At 42.8% G+C, this 27148-nt stretch overlaps 1 protein-coding gene across 8 annotated transcripts in view; it reads left to right on the top strand.

Moving 5' to 3' along the window:
- The first annotated feature begins 10111 nt into the window (after nt 1–10111).
- The window catches only part of SNCAIP (synuclein alpha interacting protein), a 138725-nt gene continuing 121688 nt past the window's right edge, over nt 10112–27148 (top strand). For 2 of the 8 annotated variants that reach the window (XM_081131873.1, XM_081131868.1), the window contains exon 1: nt 10112–10194. The gene's annotated coding sequence lies outside the window, so the exon portion shown is untranslated. Of the gene's footprint in view, nt 10195–10273; nt 10338–10523; nt 10791–27148 lie in introns of those variants that run through there. The other 6 variants (XM_081131875.1, XM_081131871.1, XM_081131869.1 and 3 more) reach the window with 5 other exon arrangements.

Raw genomic sequence — 27148 nt, 5'->3', positions numbered from 1 at the left:
AAAAGACAGTACATTCTGCAACCCCTCAATCACCGGGCACAGGATAAAGTAGTGATTTGGGATTTTTTGTTTTGTTTTGTTTTGTTTTAATTCTTCCAGTTTCCTTCTTTGGGAGCATCTACAGAGCACATCAGTAATTTTCTTCCAACACTTATTGATGAACCTTCTACCAAGCATCAATTTTTGAGTACTATGTAACTGTCACATCCATCTGTTACCTTCCCCCTAAACCCATAGCTGGCTAGCCACCTGTTTTTCCTTTGACATCACTGCCATCCATTTTGACAGAACTGTTTAGAATGGATGTTTAGGGAACAAATATGACAGAGGTGATTTTTCACATTTCCTAGAACAGAGCTGTCAATAGAAATATAATACAAGTGAAATATGTGATTTTAAATTTTGAAGTAGCTGGATAAAAAAGTTACAAGTGAAATTAATTTTCAATATTTTATTTAATCCAGTACATCCAAACGTTATACAATTATTAATGAGATCTTTTACATTCTTTTTTCTGGACTCCAGACTTTGAAATCTGGTGTGTCTGTTACCCTTATAACACATCTCAGTTTGTAGCAGCCTCAGTTCAAATGCACAATAACTACCTCTGGCAATGTGTTGAACATTGAAGCCCTGGAAGGACCCTGTAGGCCACACTTAAATTATTGGTTGTGGACTTGTTGTGCCTTTATATAATACTATGTAGTTCTCAGTAGTTCAGGATGCTATGAACAATAGAATTGTTTGGGATTTTTTCCAAAATCCCTGTTTCCTCAAATCTTTACCAAGATTCCAGGTTCTCTTCCCCTAGTCAATCTAGCTGCTAAAAGCCATTGCCAAGGTCCTGGCAGAGTTTAGAAAAATGTGCAAAGTTAGAGCTGAAGAGAAGTGCTCCAAATTTCTAGGTCATAATTCTTAAGCTAAATTTTATATCAAATAACAAAATTTTTAGAATATGTCTGTCTGGTTGTTTATGACTCTCATAGACTTTTTCATCACCTTCATGATTTCCTGCTACCTGACTTGCTCTTAAGTGTACTTTGTGTTCTGATCTCAATTCTCCAAGGTTTTGGAACAATTTGTCTCCTTTCCACCTCGGCTGCATGCTTCTAATAGCACTGCTTGATCCTCGCACCAGGGAGGATGCTGTAGGAGCTTCAAGTTTCTCAGAAGACTGGCTTCTTAGGGATAAGCCATATGCAGGAGACTGTTCTCACAGATGCTTTGCAAGCACTTAATATGTCAACATTTCCACTTGTGTTTCCCTAATGTACGGTTCATGGTGTTGCTGATGATTGTTTTTGTATGTATGTGGTACCAGTCCAAGAGGAAGATTGCATTGACTCTCCTTAAATCACTTAGTTATTTGAGAACTACTCTGCACGCTCTTGGTCCTGAGTGGTAGGTGGATGGATACTCAGCAGTCCACGCTGGGTCTTCTGCCTGGAACTATTCTCCTCTCACTGTTCACATGGTTGGTTTCTTCTCATTCCTCAAACCTCAGGGGCCTTCCTTGATCACCAAATATTAATTAGATTCTCTCTTTGTAAATTTTTCCACAGAAATCTGTTTTTCAACCTCATAGCTCTTCACAACACTAAGATATACTTGTTTATTGACTACATATGAGGGCAGTCTGGTGTGTCTGTTCTGTACACCCCAAACATCCTAAACAACTAGCACAGTACACAACATGCAGCAGGTGCTCAAAAAATATTTGCTGAATAAATGCATAACAAAGTACTTTGCTTTTTCCAAGAACTTGTGTTTTTCCATTTGTATCAGATTAATGGTGAACACATCAAAGTCATATTCACAGCCCTAGAGTTAAAATGCTGATGCTACTCCTCTCACTAAAGATGTTTCATTTTTTAAAATACTTAATCTATTCCTGAATTGTTAATCAAATCACCATTGGAGGTCTGGGAAGAAAGTGAAGTGCTGTTTACAAAAAGTTAAATATCAAATTAGAGGATTTAAATCTTTAAAAATCTTAAATTGCCAGAGAACCAATCACAGTACTTAAACTGGAAGGTTTTCCAAATAACATTTCACATAATCTAAGTGATTATAACAAAAGTAAGGTTGTGGACAACTATACCCAGACCATATAGGAATCCAAGATGTACTATTACTGTGGTTTAAGGAGAAAAGAATTCCAGGGCTATTTAATGCCATGATACAAGTAGAGAAATAGAGCTATTTACAGCCAGCGAGGGAATACTCAAAACTCAGCTCCAGAGTCCATATTGCCGATGAATTCACCAGGTGTCACCAGCTTGCTAGAGTTCATTTATTTAGCAAATACTTATTAATACTCTTAATGTGTTCTATTTTAAATTCTCTTAGAATATTATCCAATTTAATTATCATGATGATTCTTTGAGGTAGGTACTATTAATACATCATTTTGTAGTAATGGAAACTAAGGCCTGGGCACATTAAATAACTTTGGAGATGGTAAGACATGAACATGGGATTTGAACCCAGGGAGTCTGACTCCCAGGTTAGTCACCTTAACCTCTATACTCCAGAGCTACCTTGGACTTTGAATTTAGTCTATCAACAATTACATTTTTCTCTATTCTTTCCACAATCCACCTTTAAAACATTTCCCATAATTTATAAGGAATGTTGTTGTTGTTTTTATCAGCAATCAGCTCTTCTCATCCAGTTAAATACATATATAGCTTTCCTTTCCTTGCTGTCTTCTAAAAAGGACCAAATGTCCCTGCGTCGAGGAACTGGAAACTGGGAGCTATAAATTTGAGAAAGTAAGTAAAACTCACAAGACAGTCATATCTAACAAGACTGAAAACCTTATTTAATTTTCAAACCTAGTCTTTCTTCCTCAAAGCTGTTTGGAAATAGGATTTATTCTGGTTTAGAACAGTGCTAATTATAATTACTTATGCATTCCATTCACTGACAGCTTTCTTCTGCTACTTAGGGCTAACCAATTCTAATGCCTTTGCATGGCTTAGCCAAGGGGGAAAAGTTAACCCACTAGAAGCTGCTTAAAAATAAGGGACTAGTACATTATAGCTTTAATCCCCACAGGCTCTAAATCCCTTCATTTTATTTCATAGCCATGGGCATCCAATTATCTCAAAATGCATGTTTCTGGTCATAAGGTAGAATAGGTGAGTTAAAGGTGAATAACTTGTAAAGACAACAGACCTCTGAATCCAAGGGGATATAAATCATAGCAATATGCAAAATCATTATCAAGAGGAAGGAAGGAGATTTTGTAGTTGCCTCCAGGACTAGATACAATTAAATACACAGTAGGATAATCAATGATAAATAGTCAATGAAGTGTGTTTTCATAGGTCTCACATTCTGCAACTATGGCAAGTCCATGTGAATGGGCATGGTGCTCGGAAGTTGACCTGCATTCCTCTTCAGATCATTTAGCCACACTCAGCTGACCTGAATTCCTTTTTAAAACAGCCTAATCAAATTCATTGCAGATATCAAAACTTCCAGCTAGAGATTTAATCTGTGTTTATGCACATGTGTGAAATGTCTGGTGTCTAAATGTGTCCTTGCTTACGGATACTCCATGCTTACAGAATATGAATTTCACAAGACCGTCCAGCCATAGCTTTCCAATCTTAAATGAATTCTCTCTCTCTCTCTCTCTCTCTCTCTCTCTCTCTCTCTCTCTCCTTCCCTCCTTCCCTCCTTTGCAAATGGAAAGAAGCAAGATAATTTCCAGTGAGGATCAGACTGCCCCAGATAATATTTGGTATTATGCACATGGCCTGTATTAGGGAATCATTCTGGGAGGGAAGGTACAGGGCTCCTTCCTAAGAGGGTCTTTCTCTCTCTCTCTCTCCTCTCTCTCTCTTCCCCTCTCCTCCTTTCATCTCCTCTCTACTTCTTTCCCTCTCCTAAAAAGTCTTTAAGCCGTAGGAAATATCCATTGTTAACAGCACCCATCCTGGGCCTCCACCTTAGAAATTATTTATCTGTCCTATTGGCCCAAGTTGGAAGGTAGTGTAACCCAGCAGGCAAATTACTAATTTGAAAGCTCTGGAAAATATATTAATCCCATGGTATAGCATAGAGAATCTGGCTGAGTATTTAATAGCTAAGATATTATACGCAAGTCATGTTATGAAAGCACGTATGCTGACCATTTGGCAATTTAATAGCATTTTCATTTATTCCTAAGTTGAATACTCTGACGTAAAAGGGCTATTCATTTCACTAATAGAAAAAAAAAACCTAAGAAAAAGTTGAATAATAAGGCTGTACAATTTGAAGGATTTTTAAACACTGCTCAGTTATTGTGGTAGAGTATTAGGTATTTCCCTTACAGACAAAAATGTTAGGTGTAAAAATTTGCTTAGAATAACCATTTTTTGGTTAAATAACAGATCCATGACATCAATTCACATCAGTTACTAGGGTAGGTATTAATGAAGATGGAAAAAAGAGACTAGAATCCAAAGGAGGAAAGGATGTATCAAAGACAAAAACCAGACAAGTAAGATGGATTTGATTCGGGGTCTTGCAATAGGGAGAGCACCCTCAATCTGACCGTCACAGTGTTTCTGCAGGGTCATCTTGCATTAGACTTTTATGGGGAAGAATAGACAAGTTACAGGTGGGGTGACTTACAGTTGACATTGTTTTGCAATCAGAGGAAGTCTAGGTCAGTTAGCTGAACAGGAAATGTTTTTCTGGGTCTCGAAAGTTTCAGAGGGACAAAAAGTTCTAATCTCAGCTATTCATTCATGAGACAAAGAATGGAAAATTGGAGGGTCTGTGTCTGGTCTTGTCAGCATGTTCAGGCAGAAAGGAAAAAGTCTGTGTTTGGCCTTGACATAGGTAAACAAGAGAGTCATCTGTGAATCTTATGAAGTCATGAGAAAGAGTGGGCCTCCAATTTTATCAAATACGGGGAGGTGGCTCTTTGCTGCAAGCCATTTCCGGGAACACAAAAAGGTGGGGGCATTTCTCAGCCATCGCTAGTTTCTGGGAGCACGGGGCTCAGGCAGATTTCATCACGTTCATGGCAACCGGACTCAGACTGGAGGCATCAGTGGACAGATCGGGAGATGTGATACCACCCAAGGGGAGTCAATTCAAATAGATTGGAAAGTAACAAGCTATCCTGGGAGGGAAAAGGCTTTCCATAAAAAAATACTTAGGGAAAAGCGACCTGTTTACAGACAATGTGGGTGGAATCACTGGAAAAAAAGACCAATCCACTGGGCTTAGGTTGCTGCAGAAATACCACTTTTAAACTGAAACTGGTTTGCGGATGAAGCTTAAGACCATCTCCCAAGGCCAAGGTGAAGTGTGAGCCCAAGTAAACCTCAGGTAGAATTAAGTGCTAATCTGCAAAATTCTGGCTATTAGGTCAAAGTAAGTGTAGTTAAATCCATTCATGAAACTTATATATTGCCGGCCCAAATGGAGTCTGATCCAGATTCCTCCAGGTATTCCAGCAGCTTCACAGATGCACTGTGCTGTCTGCTGGCAACTCATTATAGAAGAGGAAGGAGCACAGGAGAAAAGATCATGGCCCCAAATCATTTGATTTACCAAAAACCCTTTAGCCCCTTGTGGACAGTATCTTTGTATTTTTGCCCCACGCTGCTTCAGAACACAAGGCAAGACATTTAGTCATCTGATTGTATTTTTGTACATGGTCTAATTGTCTCCATTTAAAAAACTCTCAAAAAAACCAACAACAAAACTTCTAATAATCTGTAAGAATAGGTTAAGCACAGTAATAGGATTAATTGGAATCCCAGGATAATCTCGGTGAATCTGATTAACAACCCATAACATTTCTCCTATACCAATTTTTGTTGTTGTCATTAATTTTCACCCGAGGATATTTTTCCATTGATTTTTAGAGAGTGGAAGGGAGGAAGGGAGAGAGAAACATCGATGTAAGAGAGACACATCGATTGGTTGCCTCTCAGTGGGGCCAGGGATGCCAGGGATCATACCTGCAACCCAGGTGCATACCCTCGACAGGGATTGAACCCGAGATCCTTCAGTGTGTGGGACCCATGCCCTAACCACTGAGCCATGCCAGCCAGGGCCCCACTTTTTTATTAAAGCTGCTATATTATAAGCCGCTACACTGCTGGATTTGAATTTCATCTCCCTCTCCAATTCTAACTTTATTAGAAGTGCTAAGATGAAGCAAAACTTGGCTAAAACTTGCCCTAACAGGAGAGAAAAGAGGAAATATTGAAGGGAAAAAAAATCATTGGCAAGGGAAGAGATGACCGTAGAAAACAGGTCAGGTGAGGAATGCTAAATTCCTAGTCACACTCAGCTCAGGAACACAAAGACACACGGAGGCTCCAAGACGAGCACAGTCTAAAGAAGAAATCAAAGACAGGGGAGGCATGTAGGTGGAAAGGAGGTAGAGAGAACATGTGATCATGTCCTATAACCTGGTGGAAAGCTGGGTAAAACCAAATATTTCTATAATCATTCCTTTCTCTGTGAAACTCAAAAATGTTCAAAAACTGGGCTCCTAATTATTGTTAGTCACATTTTTTAACTCGTTTTTTTTTATTTCAGAATGTAAAACTGCTATAGAATTTATACTTCTGTTCAGCATCTATTTCTGTTTAAGCTCTATGGCTTTTATGTAAAATACTCAACATTTCCTCTGTTTTATAAGATCTACAAGGACATGTAATACTCATACTTCCTCAGCTTATTATTTACCAAATATTCTGGGTATACTGTGGGAGGCACTTCCTTGTCCTCTTGTGATTGGTGGAGCCACATGACTAGTTCTGGCTAACGAGTTGAGGGCAGAAATGCCTCACATAACTACTGAGCTAGAGCATTTAATTCTTGGCATAAGACCCTCCAGAATTCTCTTTCCCTCACTAGAGTGACCAACAATATTGCTGTTAGTGGCTGCTCCATTAGGCTGGAATATTAAAGTGAAAAGACATGAAGCAGAGTTGCAGGTGACCTGAAATTGTTATATAGTGAGAGCCAGACATTTTTATTAATCTATGAAAGTTTTGGAGTGGTTGTTTACCACAGCATAACCTAACTTATCCTGACTGATACAATCACATTTACCTAAAAAGTGTGATCTGATTCTTGATAAAAATACCTTATAATTACTTACATACATTTGCACAAGCAAAGGAAACAAATGACTCCAGGATAAAATAATAGTCTGGCCCAACCGAACTATATAGACCCCAGCCAAAAATAAGACAGAACATCAATGAGAATAAACAATCTGAGCCTTTAATATTGAGTGGGATATTTTCTTAAGCAAAAGCTACACTTAAAGAATAGAACAAAAAGATCTGCCTGATCACTGGCAGTGTTATAGCAGGTTTATCCAATTTTTGTAGCACAATAAAGATATATTATGGAAACTGGGTAAGATGATGGAGGCAGATGTTTAATTGTAATAATTGAATGAACAATTTCATGGCAGCTCTTTCACAGATGATATACAGTGAAATGTACTGCTGTACTAATTATTTTCAGTAGTTAATTCTTGAGTTTAAAAATGTGCTCAGCGTTGAAAATCTAAATGTAAGTACTGTGAACTCCCTTGGCATCTTGATGGGAAATGACAATGGAATAGTATGGGATAAGAAATGGATATGAAGCAGAAATATACTAAGTGCTCTAAGAGGTGCACACTCCCTGTTGTGGTAGACATGAGTGGGGGATATTCTAAAAGGGGGTAAATGGTCCAGCAGCTGTGGCCACTAAACCATTCCATTGTTACTAACTAAGCTATAGTTTTGCTTAATTAGAAAACTGATTATCAGAGACTGGTTGGTAGTAAGAAGCCCCTGGACTAGGCAGAGCAGATTTTTTAGTTTGATAAAAACCCAGGAAGCTGGATTTCCTGCTGTCCAATCTAAAATTTAGCAGCTCTGTTTCAACCCAAGTACTGCTATATCAATTTGTAGCTTATGATTTGGCAGGAGTTTGCACAGGAGAAGCAAACCAACAAACAGTCTAAGCAAAAGCAAATGCCCAGCCTATGTAGGAGAGTGGATATAAGCATTTAAATCATGGTGTAAAAATAATCATGGAAACAATGATAAATATGTAATCAAAAACATGTTAGAAACAGAATAAACCATAACAAAGAACTGTAAAAAAAACAGGACAATATCTGAAATGACATCTCGGAGATAGCTCTTTAACTCTGAGGCATGCTATTCCTTTGGCTATGTAGAAACCGAGAAGTTTCTTTTCAGGGACCACCCATTTTCTGTATATGCACTATAATTGGGTCCTTGCTTGTTGAACCATTTAAATTGAGTTTACACCTGGCTCATTGTTAGAGCCCATAAATGTTTAGAACAGTTGGAAGGAGATATCCATTTATAATTCTTCAATAAGTTACTCCTTCAATAAATTAAAATTTGATTTTTAAAAAGCAGGCTGTCAAAACACTTAAGTGGCCCTAGCTGGTTTGGCTCAGTGGTTAGAGTGTTGGCCTGCGGACTGAAGGGTCTCAGGTTTGATTCCAGTCAGGGGCACATACCTCGGTTGCAGGCTTGATCCCCAGCCAGGTTCAGTCTGGGAGCATGTGGGAGGCAACCAATCGATGTGCCTCTCTCACATCGATGTTTCTCTCTGCCTTCCACTTTCTCTGAAAAGCAATGGAAAAAATATCCTCGGGTGAGGACTTTCTATATATTTATATATAAATGGATGACAGTGAAAGTATGTAGCCTATACAACACGCCAAGGGTGACACCAATTCTATGCATATCTATTGGATGGAAGCAAGATGTGCTTTTCTCAGAGTTTACACTAGGAAAAAAAAAAAAAAGAAAGAAAAAAAGAAGGAAAAAGCATTTTTATTTTAACCAGATGTGAACAAATTAAACCCAATATTTTCAAGTATTTTTAGTGCCATATGATGTCATCTGATTTTATATTTTCTACTGAGGGATAATGTGTGTTTTTAAAATTGTGAAGCCACTTCCCATGTATGTACTTAAAATCTTACATATGATAAATTACAATAAACAAATTACAACACTGCAGAACATGCTCTTGGCTGTTTATGTCAAAAAAAAAAAGCAGAGAGAGAAATTCAGTTTCTCAATAGGAAATGGAATTAAAAGCATGTGAATGTCTTCTGCTGGCCTTTCAGGTGGTCCTCATTTCAGTGACTATAGGTAACTTTGGCTCACAATGATCTTGTCCAAATGGGTCCAGGGCAAGGCTGGCCCCCCACCATGCCCACCTAATAGTACAACTGCATCTTTCCTGAAATACAAAAGAGCAGCCCGTGGACTCCAGAGGCACTGCGTGCAATGGCACACTACTCATCCAGGGGACCCCAGGGTTTGAACAACCAGGTCCTTCCTTTTGTATGGGTAACCTACTTTCAATGACTGGCTCACACATGATACACATCCCCATTCTCACTGATCCAGATGCTGCTGAGCTTCTCAGGGTCGTGGGGGCCACTCTTGTCCTCTGGAATGGGCCAAGGCAGGCGGATGCCCCTCAACAGAAGGACCAGAACTTGCTTCCTCACGCTGTTCTCCGAGGCAGCACCAGGCCAGCAGCCACATCCTGGAGCAACGGTGTCGCCCCGAATGGCTCTGCCGAGCGAACTTCCTCGAGTCATCTCTCCTGGGAAAGAGATTTCTTAAAAACCATTTAAAGCTTTCCAAAGGGCAAAAGCGAGATGGTCGTGAGCCAGCGTTGCCATAAGTGCTTCCACTCTCCCTGAACTCATTCGGAAATAAGGAAGGAAAGAGACAGTCATCGCTGCTGGCTCGCCACCGCCTTCCCCAGCGCGCCCCCGCTCCCCGCCCTAATTAAGAAGACGCTGAAAGTTAATAAAGTGGTGTCTTAGGCGTTGTTGAATTAAAAAAAGCCATTATTTCAGGCCAAAGTCGTCTCCATCCACCACCCACACTGGAGCACAAAACCTTCTGGGCAGAACCCCCTTGCCCTTCCCTCCTTGGCGAAGCCCTCGGGGGTGGGCGCGCGGGGGGGGGGAGGGAGAGGAAGGGGGGGTGGCAGGGTTGGGGGCTGAACGCTCCTCGCCCACGCAAAACCTCCAGAAGCTCTGAAGCGCGGCCGTGTCCCGGGACCGAGCCCGCGCTCCGTTCCCCCGCCCGGTCTCTCCGCCGGGTGTCGGCTGGGTCCCGGGAACGGTCTGCGGCCAGTGCGGCGGCGGCTGGCGCGCGGGTCCCGGTGAGCGGCGGTTTCACGGAGCGCGGCGCGCAGGGGGGCGGCGGAGAGCGAGGGGCGCGGGGAAAGTAGGCGGGGAGGGGAGCCCAGGCGGGGAGCGGCGCGGGCGGCAGGCAGGGGCGCGGAAGGTGGAGACGGAAGAGCAGGTTCGCGGACAGGCGCCGGCGGGGGGCGGGGGTCGCGGGCGGGCGGCGGGGAGGGAGGGGCGCGGGCCGGGCCCGGGGCGCCGCGCGGGGCGGGAGGGGCGCTGTCAGTCAGGCCGAGCGGGGAGCGCCGGCCGGGGGCGGGCGCCGGGCGCGCGGCAGCGGGAGGGCGCGGCGGCTCCGGCAGCCGGGGCAGTGGCGGCCGCGCCCCCGCTCCCGGGGTGCGCTCAGCGTCCCTCCGCCCCGGGGACTGCCCCCGCCCGCGCGCGCCCTTTGGGGGGCCGGGGGAGCAGCGCCGGCCGCCGGCCGCATTGTGACGTAGCGGGGCCGCGGCAGCGCCTCCACCGCCCGCCCGCTCCTGCTGCGGCTGTTCCCGCTCCCGCCGCCGCCGCCGTCCGTCCGTCCGTCCGTCAGTCGTTCCGCGCTCGGGAGCCGCGGGCGCGCCGGGCGCCCCGGGTGAGTCCAGGTCCAGGGCGGGGCGCGCCGCGGGGAGGCAGGGCGGCGGCGCGGGCGGCCGAGCCTCTCCAAGTTTGCGGCGGGCGACTCGGGCGGGTGTCGCCCCTGCTTCCCCAGCCCACGGGCCCCCTTTGTGCCGCGAGTCCCGGCGGCTCCGGTAGCGGCCGCGACTCTGCAGGAAGGGTTGGGGGGGGGGGAGGTCTCTATAGTAACGGCGGCGGCGGCGGCTTTCCCCGGGGGAAGGGGGTAGGAGCCCCCGCCGCGGCTGCCGAAGCGCTGTCCTTTGCATTCGCCGGTGTCCTGTGCTCATCCTTGCTGCCACCTCGGACCTTCTCGGGGACGCGGGTGGGCAGTACCGCGGCTCCCGCGAGCCGAGACGACGGAGGGAGAAGTAGTGGTACCAGCAGCAGAACCGACAATAGTAATAGCCGCCAAGGAGGGGCGCCCGGGTGGCTGCGGCCCCGCGCGCGGGTCGCGTCGCCCCGTCCAGCCCCGCTCCCGCCGCCCCGCGTCCCCGCCGGCTGTGTCCGTTTGAGCCGGGCACGCTTCCCTCTCGGCCTTCCCTCGTGATGACTTTCAGGTGGTAAGCGAGGTGACCTGCTCTTTTGGCTATGGTCAAATGCCATGTTTTGTTTATTTCATTTTTATGAAAAGAAAAGAGGGAAAATTACGAGCCATTGCTGGCAGCCATACAGTTTCCACAGGAAATACTAGCGTTCTTGGAGGAACACGCTACTGCTCGCAGGGAAGAAAGTCTTTAGGAAACAAAAAAGGCAACAGCATTGTTGCTCATTTTCAATGCACCGCTAGGAGAGGGGAAACGTGGTTGTTTTTTCCTGTGGGAAAGCTGCTTTCCTTGGGAAAGTTAATTAAGGGAGCTCACTGGCCCTGTCCGTGTTTTTCACTTGCTGGTAGCTGGGCTCCGGTCCTCTTGGCTGTTACTGACAAGTGTCCATCAAAGAGCCGGGAGGAAGGGAGAGCCACTGCAGGACAGTCTCACCACACACCACGTGTTGTGGAGCCCGGCCAGGGTGCAGTTTGCAAAATGAAATAAGGGCTGTCTGGGGAGGTTTATGAGGATTACATGTGTGCAGAGTCTGTCAATTCTCCAAGGTGTCACTCTAAACACGTAATTTCCAAGCACGGCTTTCCTTGCTGATTCTGCAGGAAGGCAAAAACCTATTTCTCTCATTGTACAGCAGACATCCCAGTTGGGAATGGATTGAAATCTGTATTTCATTTGTAAATATTGAAATTTTAAAAGGCAGAAAGACCAAGGTGTGGGAAAGCAGTATGCTAATGTGTTCACATCGGGGAAAGAATGTCTGTTGGGTATTTCTGATGCATCTCAATGTTAAATTACATGCAGCAGGACTGGCGTGCAGGGAGACACCTTGAAGATGTCCTTAAAACTATTTGTAAAAGACGTTACATTTTGGTACCAATCACAGAAGTCTCACTGGAAGGATATACTAACTGAAGATTGCTCATAACCAAACATGTAGGAATTCCCATGGTCTAGAATCGGAAAGAAAAAGGTAATGCTTCTTTTAAGAATCTTTGCGTAGCTCAGTTAGAAATAACATAAAAAAGGGGATGTAATTTTGAATATAAACTTCATTTTCTCCATAGGAAGCATTTCATGAGAAGAGATTAGACGATAGATTTGAAATGATGGTGCCTTTGTTTTGACACCATGTGGTGACGTCAAAAAGGTAGTGAGCAAAGCAAATGGATTTCTCTGTCTACTATGTCGCAGCTTAGCCAGTTCCAAGGCAGTGGTTCCGGTGCAGGTGTACAGTGGAAATGCAGAACAGAGGCCAAGAAAGTTTGTGCGTGCTGTTGTTTTGGAAGGAATCGTAGCAGTACTTTACTGCTCTTAAGAGGAGGGAAACCCACACAAACATCTAATACAAACAAATGTCTTTGATATTATCAGAGAAAGCCTGGAGCTGTTTTTTTCTTGCCAGATTTAAGGCATTTCTTGTCAAAGGAGGAAATCTCCCTAGGAGCAGGTGCACCATTATGAGAAACACGAGGGAATTCCTCTATTAAATGCAAAATCTAATTGAACGGCAGCAAGGAGAGAGTCAGTGACATTCTTAGAATAGAAGCCTTGTTTTTGGCAGTCTGTCAGATTAGGGTTGCGAACCACATAGGAGAAATATGTGTCATGGGAGAAAAATAATATCCTGGTGAAAATCAAACAGTTGCTTCTGTGAAACTTTTACCCCTATGTACTTGTTTCTCTGTGCCCCTTTTCATTGGTTTGCAGGCTCACTTGCGAAAAGTAATTGTCTGAAAATGAATCAATAAAATGGTTCTTAGTATGATATATGCTATGCATGATTTTGCACTTTATAGGTTAGGTAACTAGATTTTATATTTTATGGTTTGCATCTTATCAGATCTTTTTTAAAGTTTTAAAATTAATGATCAAAATATGCATTGAAATGAATGTTAATTGATAAGATTGATAGCTGGGCCCTGGAAAAGTACTAACTGATTCCTAAATAATCATTCTGTATTCACTTTGTGTGTAGGTGAGATAAAAATATATAAAATGCACAGTCTCCTCACAAGGGACTTAAGGGGGGAAATAGGACACATAAAAAATTAAATAATGATACAAAACATGAAAGAAGATACTTTAGGATTGAGTCCCCAAGATACTAACTAGTAATTAAGAGGAATTCCTAGGAGAAAGTGACCAAATTAGTTTAGATGTTTTATCAGTCATCCTTTGCTGCATAACAAATCACCCCAAAAGTTGTTGCTTAAAATAATGACTACAGGCTATGATTCTGTGGTCAGAAATGTGGGCTGAATTCAGCTAGCTGGTTCCTCTTCTGGTCTTGGTTGGATTCTCTCAGGAATCTTCATTCAGCTGATGGGTTCGCTGGTGGCAGGATGATCTAGGGTGGCCTAGTTTATGTCCGGCAGTTACTAGGTGTTGGCCAGGTTAACAGGTGACTGGGACATGTGCCTCTCATTCTCTAACCTACTAGCCTGGGCTTCTTTACATGGAAACCAAGCAGTGTTCCAAGAGCAGCAGCCGAGCAAATTGCAGTTCAAAAGTGATTGTTAAGCCTCTGTTTGTATTGCATTTGCTACTCTCCCATTGACCAAATCAAGTCATGAGGTCACCCCACATTCAAGGAATGCCCAAAGACCCCACTTAGGAGAGGGAGCTGCAAAAAATTGTAGTCATTTTTGTTCAATCTACTACATGTTTGAGAACACTTTTTCTAGCAAACGTTTTCTGCTGAGGAATGGTGTATTGTGTGAAAAGAGAGATAGGTGGAGCCTGCTTGTAGACAGCCCAGAATTGAGGTTAGGGAATTGCCCTGTAAATCATTGTCCTGTAATCTTTGTTCTGTAAACCATGGGTAGAAGAGAAGTGACACAGGGATAATAAAATTTCAGCCATATCCTTCTGCTAGTGGCACGGGATGGCTTGGAGACAGTTGACTGGTGGCAGAGTCAGCATACCATTGCTGGGAGGTGAGGAAGACTCTGACAAAGCTGGAGGCAGAGAGAATGGGAAGGAAGGGATCCTTTCGGGAGATCCCATGTTTAAGACTGCGTGACTGATTGTAGGGGGTTAGTGAAAGTCTAGAGTCAAAATCATTCTGAGATTTAAAAAAGTGTAAGTGACTGAAAGAATGATTGTGCTATTGTGAAGAATAGAGGAATTAGTGAGTGATTTATTTGGGGGGAGGAGAAAAATTCAGTTCCAGAAAGGTCGATTAAAAGAGATAAATTGAATGTGAAAGTACTTTATAAGCAGCAGAGTATGCTACGAATGTTAGCCATTGCTTAGTGTTTAAATCACAGCAGATTGTGTATAAATTCCTCTAGTTGTAAAGCAACAGAAAATAAAATGCAATGTGGAGGATATTGTAAGGGTCAAAGGAAGTCAGAAGAACCATTCTCGGGATGGAAACGGAACTACTCTGGGGGTCTGGGGAGTAGGAACTGATGTACTTTTTCCTGAGGCACAGCCGGAGGTCTGCCCTTGGACTGCTCTGCCCTTGGACTTAGCACAGAAGGAAAGAGAACGCTTCTGGCATACTCTGAGTGGCATGCACACTGCTGAGCCTGAAGCATTGATTGACAGCCCCACCACAACAGCACTCAATGGGGAGTAGGTAGGTGCTTCCTCAAAGGACATGGGAGCATTGTTGTCAGAAGTGAGAATGGACATACGGTGGCAGAACCAACAAATGCCCACCAGGGATGGACACTTGAAGATTTATTTGGGCCTAGCCACTGGGAAGCAGACAGGCCAGGAGGTGACAATTTAAGCATATTTATATAGAGGTGCCGGTGCATTAACAAAGGTTAAATCCATGCTGGTGGTGGGTTTTTCTCATAGAGAGAGAGTAAAGAAAGAAAAGAGGGCCCAGCACAATGTGTCGTCCATGCTCCTCCATAAATGTCAGTAGATATTTTATGAGAGGGGAGAGAAATTCAAAACATGTTCTGTTTTTTCACCTAAGGGCTCAGTTGAAGTGCTCCTTCACCAGCCCAGTTTTATAACTGGCCAGTCTGAAATTCAGGTGGTTGTCTTAACATCGAGTACAGCTGTTGGGCCAGACAGAAACACCTGGCCTCTCTAACACGGTACAATTAGTCTGAACAGCATACACAGCTGCTCTTTTTGGAACGGCCTTGGATGGACCAGCTCAAACCAAGCATAGAGTTTTATCATTTTTATTGTACAAGTCTAAGCACACTGAAGATATTCAAGAAATGTTAATGAGTGAATGTGCCATTGTTGGTGCAGTAACATTTTCTAAGGCAGCCTGGCTTGGCTTTTCATTATTTTTGGTAAAATTTGCTATAAAGTCCCTAAATGCCATGTGCAGATTTAAATGTTTTAAGGTACTATTATCACAGTTATGTAGGTTTTTATAATCCACCACTCACAAAAGTAGCCTTTTTTTTTTTTTTTTGAAAAACAATTGTCTTCACCTTTTGCCTTTGTCAGGACTCTTGGCAGCAAGTTCCAGAAATCCAGTCTGTACTTGCTCAAGTAGCAAGGCGCCATATCCTGGCTCCTGTTTGGGAAAAGTTCAGAAAGGATCGATCCACTTCTGATTTTCCTCTCGTCTTCATGGTGGTAAAATGGTCCTCAGCAGCTTCAGGCTTAAACCCTACAGGAAAAAGGAATAATTCAGGATTAACTTTCATTAGACCACTTTGATCCTGTGCACATGCCTCAGCCAGTCCTTATGGCCAGGGGTTTGGAGCCTTTGGGAATGGGAGGGTGGTTTGTGTGAGGAGTGGGTGAGAGCTGGAGGGGTGCATGGGAGTGTGGTCAACAACCCTCTTAAACCAAATGCCCTGAGTACAGGGAAGGGGTGGTTTTTACCAAGGAGATATTGAACAGAGTGGATGCTACGCAAGCAGAAAAAGTAGATACTAGTCCATCTGTTTCCCCTGGAGGATATTTCATCCCTCTTAGTAAGCTCCAAGGCTGTAAACCTGGGAACTATCCTGATCCTGTCTCCTCCCTTCCCTCTTCCACCTAATCAATCTGCTGACTGATCGGGGCTTTCTGCGCATCTCTCAGTGTTACTCTTTTTCTCCTTCGGTTTAGCCCTGCCCTGTTTGACTCTTTCAAGTCATCTCTAAAATGCTGCCCCCAGTCTCTCTGCTGCCAGGCCACCCTCCTCACCACGGCCTGAGTGTTCTTTCTAAAGAACAGGTAGGTGAAATCGAATCATGAACCCGTGGTCAAAAGGTACAAGCTTCCATTTATGTGTAAATAAGTCATGGAGATGTGACATACAGCATGGCAACTATAGTTAATGGTACTGTTGCATATTTGAAAGCTAAGAAGGTAGATCTTAGAAGTTCTCATCACAAGAAAAAAAATTATAACCATGTGTGGTAATCAGTGTTCCATTCAGAACCTCATGGGTAGATACAGCCATTCAAAACCTCAAAGCCCTGGGGGTGGGGAAAGTCCAGGCTCCCGACCATGGGTTCCAAGGATCCTCATGATGTGTGGCCTGCCTCCTCCTGTGAACTTAGCAGATGGAGAGGAGGGAGGATGTCCAGTGAAGGCTTCTTCTAGTTGCCAACATCATCCCCATGCTTTGCTGGCCTATATAACACCAGGATCCCCAAATGCTCCATATTGTCTTTCATTTTCATGCTTTTACGTGCTGTTGTCTCTGTGGAATAGTTTCTTTTTGTCCTAGTAAACATCTATTCCTCCTTCCAAATTCATCTCAAGTGTTGCTTTTTCAAGAACGCTTTGCTGAACACCCCTCCTCCCCAGCCCCTGCACCAGACTGGACCCTGCGATGCAGTGCTGGCTGGACTTGTAGGTCTCTCCCACTGCTCTGTTCTCTCTTCTCTGCATATCCCTGTGCTTCTCACATAATATATGCTCAGTGACTTTTAAATGAATGAATGAAAAAATGTGTACTGAATCTTTAAAACCTTTAGGATTTTAAGGTGATTTCTTTTTAGGTTTATTCTATTTCTTTTAACTTGATTCTCACATTTGCAGCTCAGTGTTGGACAGGATGGTAGGTTGGTTCTCTTTGAAGTTGCTACCCAGACACTCAACAGTGTTCACAACTGTTGTGTGCTCTTTTCCTCTTCAATCACTAAGAGAGACCTTAGGAGAGAAACTGAAAAGCATTAGTGGCCTAAAGTCCATCTCGAGGCTAGAATCTATGGCTCAAAACTCAGGTGAGGAATAATTTTTCTTCCTACCATAAAGAAGGTATTTATTAATAATTAGTATTTATGAGGTGCTTACTCTGTGATAGGTGCTTACCAGATGCCGTACAATTATTTTCCTATTTAATTCTCACAGCAGCCCCAGGAAGGAGGTGTTGTCACTATCACTCTTTTTCTTTATGAGGAGACTATGATTAAAGAGTTGAAGTAGCTCTCTTGCCACCAAGCTTCCCCTTGCCAGACATTGTGGAGCCGCTAGATGCTCATCTGGGTTGATGAGTAGAGTCATTCTTTGGGCTCTTCCATTTCATTCATTATAATTTTTTTGTTTTTGTCCTAAAATGCAATGACCACCTCCTAAGAATAAAACATTCCAGCTGCCTCCCTAGGCCACTGATTATGTCAAAAAGACTATGAAAAAGATGCATTTAAAGAGGTAAGAGCTGCAGTCCTATCATTGAAATTAAATGAATTTCTACTTTAGAAATTCCTGTCCTATTCCTTTGGTTCTGCTGTTGCCAGATATAAAGGCCTCTTAAGAGCCTGTGCTGCAGTCTGTAACATGTAGGCTTCTTGAATAGGCACAGAAAAGGTTTCCTTCTGAGGATGGCTCAGAAAGTTATTCGATACATGAAAGGAGCTAAATGCTTTGGAAGGCACAGAAGCTCAATACTTTTTAACCTGTTTTCAGTCTGAGAGCCTTTTGAGGTTCTGATGTAAGCTATGCATTCTTTCCTTAGAGAAAAAAAGGGTGTACACACACACATTTGCATGCGTGCACATACACACGCCACTTTGAATGAGTTTGGGGTGTTTCCAGGATCTGTTGAAGCCCACTTGTGGATTTCCTAGGGCTCCATAGACTCCAGGTTAAGGACCTGTTTAAAAACTGCAATCCAAAAGAAACATAGCCATTGTTGAGTGTTTACCATGTATCACATGTAACCATTTATTGAGTGTTTACCATGTGCCGGTCCTTTTTGGAAAGTACACTGTTGCTCACTAACCCTCCAAGACGTGCATTATGAGCCCTGTTTTAAGCTGCGGAGAGTGAGGTTCAGAGAAGGAGGTGAGTCTCCCAGCTGCCAAGTGGTGAGAGTGGAATTAAACACAGAACCCAGCTCTGCATCGCTGCTACTTCTCGCCGCCTCCACGCTTGTTCATCTCACCAAGCTGGGCATGAGACCTGCGCGAGTGAGATTCTGGGCCTTTGTTAGTCCTGACTTCCCTCAGCCATCAACGTCCTTGTTTAAAGTCAGTCAAGGGTCTCCTTCTGGCCAAAAAGCCTCCTGGAAGGTCTCCAGCTCACTGTCCTCCTTCGCCTGTCACAGCTCGTCACATGCAGATAATGTCATTGGGGCAATCCAGCATGACTGCTTGACCATTCCTAGATGGGTTCCCAGCTTGTTCCTGAGTGCAGTCTACACATCTGGAAACTTTAACTCAGCAAATCTATTCTGAACAACAAAAGTGACTGGAACGTCTCCTTTGGAACCTGTCCAGAGACATTTACTTGGGACCTGCTGTGTTTCGGGGTCTGTGCTCGGATCTGTGGTCACAGCAGTGAGCACCCAGGTGTTCTTGAGCTTGTGGCACTTCCATTTAGCCTATATCTAGCAGACAAGGGGGCTAACAAATAACTTAAAGTGTGAGAAGTTACAAAGGACATCAAAAGGATGTATTCTGCGCGAGTTTCTATTCTTGCGCAGCTTCAAAGTTCTAGTGACAAACGTTTGTCTACTTCTCTATCCCTGTCCTCCCTCCCTTAGGCTGTTTAGAGCACTTCAGGCTTCCAGAAACTTGGCTGACAGAGTAACGGGGACACAGCAGCAGAGCTGTTCATCTTAGTCCCCCCTTTGTAGATGAGAAGGCAGGATGACCAAGGGACTGGCCTTAGGTGGGGTGGAGACAGGGCTAACTAGGTAGTCTGGTCTTGGGCAGAGAATGGCTCGCTGTAAACCACAGGCTGCTGCTGATTTATTCACGATGTGATGGTTGTCATTGTTTTGGGCCTTTATGTTGCGGTCTCTCTGCTGCAAATGAATGGGCAGGCAAGCACCCTCAGGCAAGCGCATGCCAGCCTCTGCTTCCTCGGCTCAGCAGCCCGTGCCAGGCTCTCCTGGGTGTTGTCTCTTTTCTCATTCTGGTCACTTCTCCCCACCCGCCCACCTGCCCGAGGCAGCCTCCCAGGTGTCCTCCCCCAGTGTTGTCCTGTGACTGCTTAGACCAGAACTGGCTGCTAGAAATAACAGGATCCGTGAAAGTGAGCGACATAGGTAATGTCAAACTGTCTAGTAGGCATATTAAGAAAAGTAAAAGGATACAGGCAAGATAATAATGTATTTTACTTAATATATCCAAAATATTAGAATTTCCCTGTGTAATCTATATTTAAAAATCATTAACCATTCTTTGCATTCTTTTTTTTTTTTTTTTCAAATTCTTTGAAATTTGGGCTGTACTTTATTCTTAACTCAGACTAGCCACACTTGCAATCCTCAGTAACCACGTTAGGCTAACGGGTTCCATAGTGGTGGACTGCAGGCTTGGGCTCTGAGGAGGACCCTGGAGTCCCAGGGGTGAATCAGTGACCCTGGCCTCCGTCCCCCTCAGCTCTTAGCTTGCACCTCTGCTGTTACTTTGCAGATGGTGGTGCACGTGGCTGTCTGTGCTCTCAAACCTGGCTCTTGAGGGTGGGGCATGCTTCTGCAGGCCTTCACTTGGCATTTAGAACATTGGAAATGCATTAATAAGGGAGGGGGATTCATTGGTAACCCCAGCTCCTGAAGGGGTTGGTTTGTGGGGGCTCAGCTCACCAACTCTGGAACCTATCTTTCAACCCCTGATGCTGTCCGGTGCCACAGAACTGCATTTGAGTCAGATGGAAGGAGAGGAGGGCTCTACAGTCAATAGGAACATTCTAGCCTAGAATTGTACTGAGCCTCTACGGGTCTTGTTTAGCTTTACGTTTTACCTCTTCTAATATTAAATACTAGAGAAATGTATCTGCAATCTAGTAGGTTAAATTGTAGTGGTCTTATTTAACAGGATGGCAAAAAAAGAAGACAGACCAGACAACAAAAACTAAACTCATCCACCGAACAAGCCTTCTACTGAGATTACACAAAAGGCCAACTGACATCTAGAACATAAAGTATATGAGGAAGGAAGAGCCTGCACCAGGGAGCTGTTGGAGTCATCATGATGTGCTTTCTCTCTTTCCACTGGTTTTAGATCATCACTACCCCCCAACCCCCGAATGGGAGATTCATATCACGAGTAAATTTCCCTTTGCACATATAGTATTTAAATTTTGCAAGTGCTTCTAACCAACTAATGTGCTTGCTTGTCTACTTTACCCCTAATGATAAATGTCACTTAAAATAATTCCTACAACCAAGTCTCAAAGATTGGTACTGCCGTAAAACCATAACCACATATTCAAATAAATTCAAAGTTTGAAAATGGAAGAAAATGCAGGAGTTTGATCTATTAAGTCATATAAACATTTTTAGAAGGGATTCTTGTCTCAGAAAAGGGAATGGTGACCTCAGACCCACTTAAAGAGAGTGCTGAAACAGAAAAAGGAATTAGACTAACCCCCATTTTACCATTTTTTGCCAGTGTCAACCTGGAAAGCTCATTGACCTGCTTGGGGTTTCTGTTTCTCAGAGTGCATACAGCTGTCAGTGTGTAGGAGGACGATGAATGAAGTCTAAAAAATGTTTCAAACAATTCCTCCAAAAACTCTTTGGAACAGTTTGAGGGCAAGGTAGCTTGCCAATATTTCTGCAGAGTCTGAAAAGTTAGAAAAATCATAGCATAGCATCATACAGTAGATAACTACACACTAGCCATGCATAAGTAATTTGTAGATCTTTTTAGTAAGTCGGAGATGGTACAAGACAGACAAAACTTTGCATCTGTTGGCTCCAGTTCTGGGAATGCTGCTTTCACTTTTGAGTCTCTTAAAAAAGAACTTGTGCCTCTCTGTGGCTGTAATAGACTTCTTCCAACATGAAGGCTCTGGTGTGCTGCGTTGGTGTAATTGAAAACCTATAAAAAGGCTGAGAGCTACTTTTGAATTGGCTCAGTGAACTTGGACTGGATTTGTCAAAGTGGTGAAAGGTTTAAAGGAATTTTCGTAAATGAGGTCTCCAAGCTGTGTTTTAACCAGAGAATTCCAATGAACTCCAAGGCCTGTGAACTTGGGGAACAGCGCCTCAGAGAAGAGCAGCCGTATCAAGATGGAAATAAATGATTCATTTTTATTCCCCCGAGTTCTGCAGACATAGGCACACTTAGCCGCTGATCATCATAATTTAGCGGTGCTGTTGCGCACTAAAAATACAATTTAAAAGTCTAATCTTTAATTAAGTTGAGTACTCGCAGATTAACATGGTTACAAATCTCGGGCACTGGATGTAGCACAGTGTTTACTCATGTTGCTAGGAAATAGCAGAGCTCTTTGCGAGTCACAGATTGATTTGCTAAGAGAAGGGATGTGAGCTTCTCCCCGTAAGGTACTTGGTTGTTTCTTCTTTGTTTTGTTACATGATGTGTGTAAATGCATTTTATGCAGCAAGAGTTTTGCACGTGTAGAGCTTTTGCTGGCAATAGAAAGCATAGGAGTGGGTACCTAAGTGAACATTTGGAGGATATTTGAAATAGTGATTTTTACCTACAGCTCTTGGATAAAGTAAGCATTATGAAATATTTGAGTTTTTAATGAAATGAATTTTTCCATGTGTTAGAATTATCTTGTAAATAGATTCTTCTTTAAAAGATAATTACAGTGAGGCTAACTGATGGTTTTACATCCTTGCCATTAGTGGAAAACTGTCAAATTGGTATAGATATTTGATCCAGATTGATGGTTTTCCAAAATCATTTAAACTTGCATGTAGGAAATCAACTCTGCTATTCTTTTTTTCTTTTTCCCCTTTGGAAAACCTCACTGCATAACACATTGTATAATAGTTTTTAAAAATGCAAAGCTAATGGCTTGCACCGCATGAACGGGAGTAGCTATGCCAGCTCCATTGCCTTGTCCCTGAGAAAGATGAAAGATTTTTGTGTGCTATTTCAGTCAGGATCAGGCATGAGAGTGGCCTCTCCAAGCTCAAAAGCAGAACTGAGAAAAATCCTACAGGGACAAATTCCTAGTTGATCTGTTTGAGGCTGGCACTTGGACATGGGGCTGATATTTCAAAGCAGAATCCCTTCCTAAGAAATGGAAAAGAGCAGAATACTTGATTAGTTTGAGGTGCATCGTCAGGGTTGGGATGGCTTGTGCTTATTACAGGATTTTATCCTGTATTCGAGCTCAGAATAACCAGGGGAGTAGGGGAGGGTGCTACTGACGGGCAGGATTGACTGCACTCAGGATACATGCCCATGACCTCTCTTGGTAATTAGCACACTTTCAACTCCCCTCTGGATAATGATTGACTCCTTCCTGTAGAAAGCTCGTTGTTGATTTTGGTAAAAATTGTTTTCTCAATCTTACCTAGCACAGCTCCAGGTATATACTGTATGATCAACATTTGTTGGTTGAATAAATGAATCCTTCAACAGGTCTTGCAAGTAAATCTATTAATAATATAAGACCCAAGGCTTACTTACTCCATTGAATTAAATAGAGGTTAAGGGCTTGGCTTGTCTTCTCAAAAGATATCATCATGTTACCTATGTTATTTACATTCAGAACGTCCCTCTGAGGCAGGATACTGCCAAACAAGTGGGCAAAATGCCATGCAATGGAAAGTTGCACTGCTCAGCCGCTAGATGGACTAGGTGATGGAATTGTAAGAGGCCTGACACCTGCTTTTGTAGAACTTTTGATGCTAGAAGAATTGGAGATTTGACAATAATGAGGTCGAAAGATAGGATAGCAAAACTGACACATAGGTTATAAGCTTCTTGGGGTGGTAATTCTTTCCTATCATTCTCACTGTCTCCCAAGACACCCAACAGCATGTTTATAAATGGCGTGGAATAAAGATGGTAGGTAGGGGGCAGAATACCATCCTGGTTTTGAGCATGGACTTGAACCTCAGAGCAAGGCCTGGCTCAGCCTCTTTCTGTGTTTGTGACCCCAGGCAGCTTATGGAACCTCTTGATGTTTTGATTTACTGCTGCTTTTGCTAACAAATATTTAGTGATTACCTCATTTATTCAAGGTAAGTTTTGGATTTTGGGGGTAAAATGGGAATAGTGGATGCCAGATCCACTGTCTTCCTTTCTCTACCTGCTCTGTGTGCTGAGATGTTTGGACTGAATCAGTGGGATCCTTTGTTTTGGCTCTGGATGGGTTTGGCCATTGGGAGGCATCAGTAGGAGGTGCAGGAAGAGAGTGTGAACTATTTATTCCCTGGGTTCCCTACTTTGCCAGGTCACCTCCCGATACAGTAGGCTGCAGCTCCTGACATGCAGCCAGCTCCCTGAGACTGCTTTATGAATTCTGGTAACTGCGCCCTCCTCCAGACACTTCACACTGGTAACGCTTCCCTTTAGTCTCACTGGCTCACTATATCATCTCTTCTGGTTTCTCCAAACCCTGCCCACACCTTTGCAAATGCCTCTCTAGTAAACTACCCTCAAATTTCACTTGAATGCATCTCCTGCTGGGAACCTGACATCAGTGATTACCTGTCTGAGGTCATGGTAAGAATGACATGATTTAGGTAGAATTTAGTACAATGATTGGCTCATAGTAAGTATTCAACAAGGTTAAGTGTTATCATCATCAGTTTTGGTTTTGTGTGCTTTTTTACAAAATAGTGGGTTTGCCATATTATTACATTTCTTTCAAATTTTAAAAAGATAAGAAACCTATACTCCTACAAATGTTAAAAATGGAAAAAGTGAAACATATACTCAAGGGCTAAAGTCACAGTGCTTTGGTGGCAACACTAAAAAGTGAATTGAAGATTTTTTACCTTGTTTCTTTGTACAGGGTACACAGTCACCACATGGCTGCAAAAGAAACTTGCAACACCAAAGTATTTGGTAAATTAAAACATAACCTACTGTTATAATTGGGTATACCTAATGTGATTAACCCTATTCATGACCACTGAATAATAATTGGTTTGAATCATGGACAGTTCAGCATCTTCATTTAATTACTGGAAGGGTGAGGGCTAAGCATTTTCACATTTATACCCTCTTGGTAGTTTCAAGGCAGATGATTCTTAGGACTGACTTTCTTGTGGGCTACTGAGGGTAGATCTGTTTATTTATAATCAAAGCTGATTTAGGATACCAGCCCTATGATGCTTTTATGGTAGATTTTCTGCACATAACACATTTTTCTAACTCCTGTCTTAAAGTCCTCATTCTTTAGTCACACAAAATAGGTCACTCTGTTATATTTAGAGTCATCTCATCTATAACTTATAGTACACCCATGAAACTGTCAAGAATGAAGACTAAAATTCCTGAAGAAGGAGGGGTTGGTTTGAAAAAGAACATCCAAGAACTTCTTTCCATTTTGTGATAAATTTGTCATAGTTGTTGACATTTCAGACCACATCAATGTATCTTTCATTGTCTTGGAAAAATTGTATAAGTATTTTCTAACTAGAAAGAAAATGAATTTCAGAAATGTCTTCTTTCTACAATTTAAGTAGAATCAAGGGAAGAATAGCTATTTGAAAGGCCTTTTGATGTCAGTCCAAATAAGGATTTAAAGGTTGTCCCTTCTGTGAGCTGAGTAGGCAAAAACAAATATCCTGTTGCCAGGAGAGCCAATGCTTCTAGAAGGGATGATTGCCATTGAACATTTGGGTCTCTCTTTATTATTCAGCATTTTCTTTAAAGTCACCCAGGTATGGCTCCTGTCTCTTTGTTTATTGTAAAGACTTCATTTTTCATATATTGGGCACTTGAATATAAACTTTATCTATCTATCCATCGATCATCTATCATCTATCTATGTATTTCTATCTGTCATCTATCTATCTATCATCTATCATCTGTCATGTCTCCTCTTTGGGTTGTCCTTTCTGGAGGAGATACTACACCAAAATGCCATCATGATCTTCCAGGTGATCCTCGTGAACCCTCCTGTTGCCTCATGCTAGCCTCCTACTTCTATTTAGATTTCATCTCTTTCCATTTTTTGCCTTGAGTGAAATACAGTGGCATTTTCATTGAGAGAAACTAGTATATTCACAGTAATAATTATTCTACATGATTCCACTGTTTTCACCACATCAGTTGGGTCAACATGAGTTCTAATCTCATGGGAATAGAAAAAATTCTTAGTAGAGCACACGGAAAATATCATATTACTCACCCAAGAACCTTCTGTGGCAGCTCACCAAGCAGAAGTCATCAGAGGTTGTTTAGAGTGATGGTGTCTGCAGATAGAGGACACGTTACTTGCTGCAGTCATTTTATAAACAAACCTTGGTACCTTTTCCTGGGCAGATGCAGTCTTTTCCTTCTAGGAAGGAAAATGTTTCTATTTGGTGGAGAAAAAGTTGTATATCAATAGTACAGGCATGGATCAAGTGCTTTAGTAGGGAGGAGGAGGGAGCTATGTTCCTGGAATCGAGAGGAAGGTGGTCAGATTATCAAGGGCTTCCCAGGAAAAGTGACATTTATTTAGAGTTAAAGGCCAGGTGGCTGTTCACTAGGCTGAAAATTTAGGGGAGGGCACTGGGTTCTGACAGACTTGGAAAATTGTATTTTGATGTGACTTCACAGTAAGATATATGGTGTGGTGTCCCAGGAGATAATGTTAAAAGGATGAGTGGAGCCAAATCTTGATCCATTTCCCACTGCAGAAAACAGGAGCTTATAAATCTTTTTCAATGAGTGATATTAATAAATAACCCGGCATAGGTTCTTGTGTCATCCATTCTCAAGGCTTATGCTTTCACCTGTCTTGGTGACTTCCATATTTTTATCTCTAGCCCTGAGCTAGAAATCCTCTCTGTCTTCCGGTCATCTGCATTTTGACATTTCATCTACTCTCACAGTCTACACCCGAGAAAATAAATTTATCCCCTCTCCCTCAAAATCTTGACTCGGTGTCCCAATTTCTTAGTTCAGTGAGTGGCCCTGACTTTCAAGGATATCATCCATAACACTCCCTTCTCTTAAATCCCTCCTCTCCAAGTTGCCTTATTTTTTCAGTTACTCTAAACATTATTATTCTCTTTTCATCCCCCTTTTTAGTATATTTATTCAGGTTGTCATATTTTTCCCCTTTGATTATTGCAGCAACCTTTTAACCCAGCTCTACCCATTTTTGATCAGTTCCCTCACTGTTACCAAGTTGATCTTTGTAAAATTGATTGCATCAGTGACTGTGCTAGTAAATTTTTAGTGCGTTCATTGCCAATTGATAAAATCCCAAATCCTTAGCATGACATAAAGCCCTTATGATTTTGGCCCTGCCCACCTGTCCAGCCTCCTGAGTCCCATGACTTAACCTCTTCCCTTCTCCAGACGTATGAAACGACTTGAAGCTCCCTTAAATTTCCAGTGTATTGGTGTGCTGGGAATTTTCCTGTTCTGTTCCCAGTCTTCTTACCTTGTCACCTCACTCCTCCTGATCTCTGTCTCCACCAAAGTGAGGGTAAGGCGTTTCCACAACTGTGTGGTGATAGATTGTTTACTTTCCTTGTCTCCACTAGACTTCA

This window comes from Miniopterus schreibersii, assembly GCF_964146895.1.
Source record: "Miniopterus schreibersii genome assembly, chromosome: 3".
Lineage (NCBI taxonomy): Eukaryota > Metazoa > Chordata > Mammalia > Chiroptera > Miniopteridae > Miniopterus > Miniopterus schreibersii.
The sequence above is the reverse complement of the archived record's forward strand: the minus strand, read 5'-3'. Positions and strand labels throughout refer to the sequence as shown.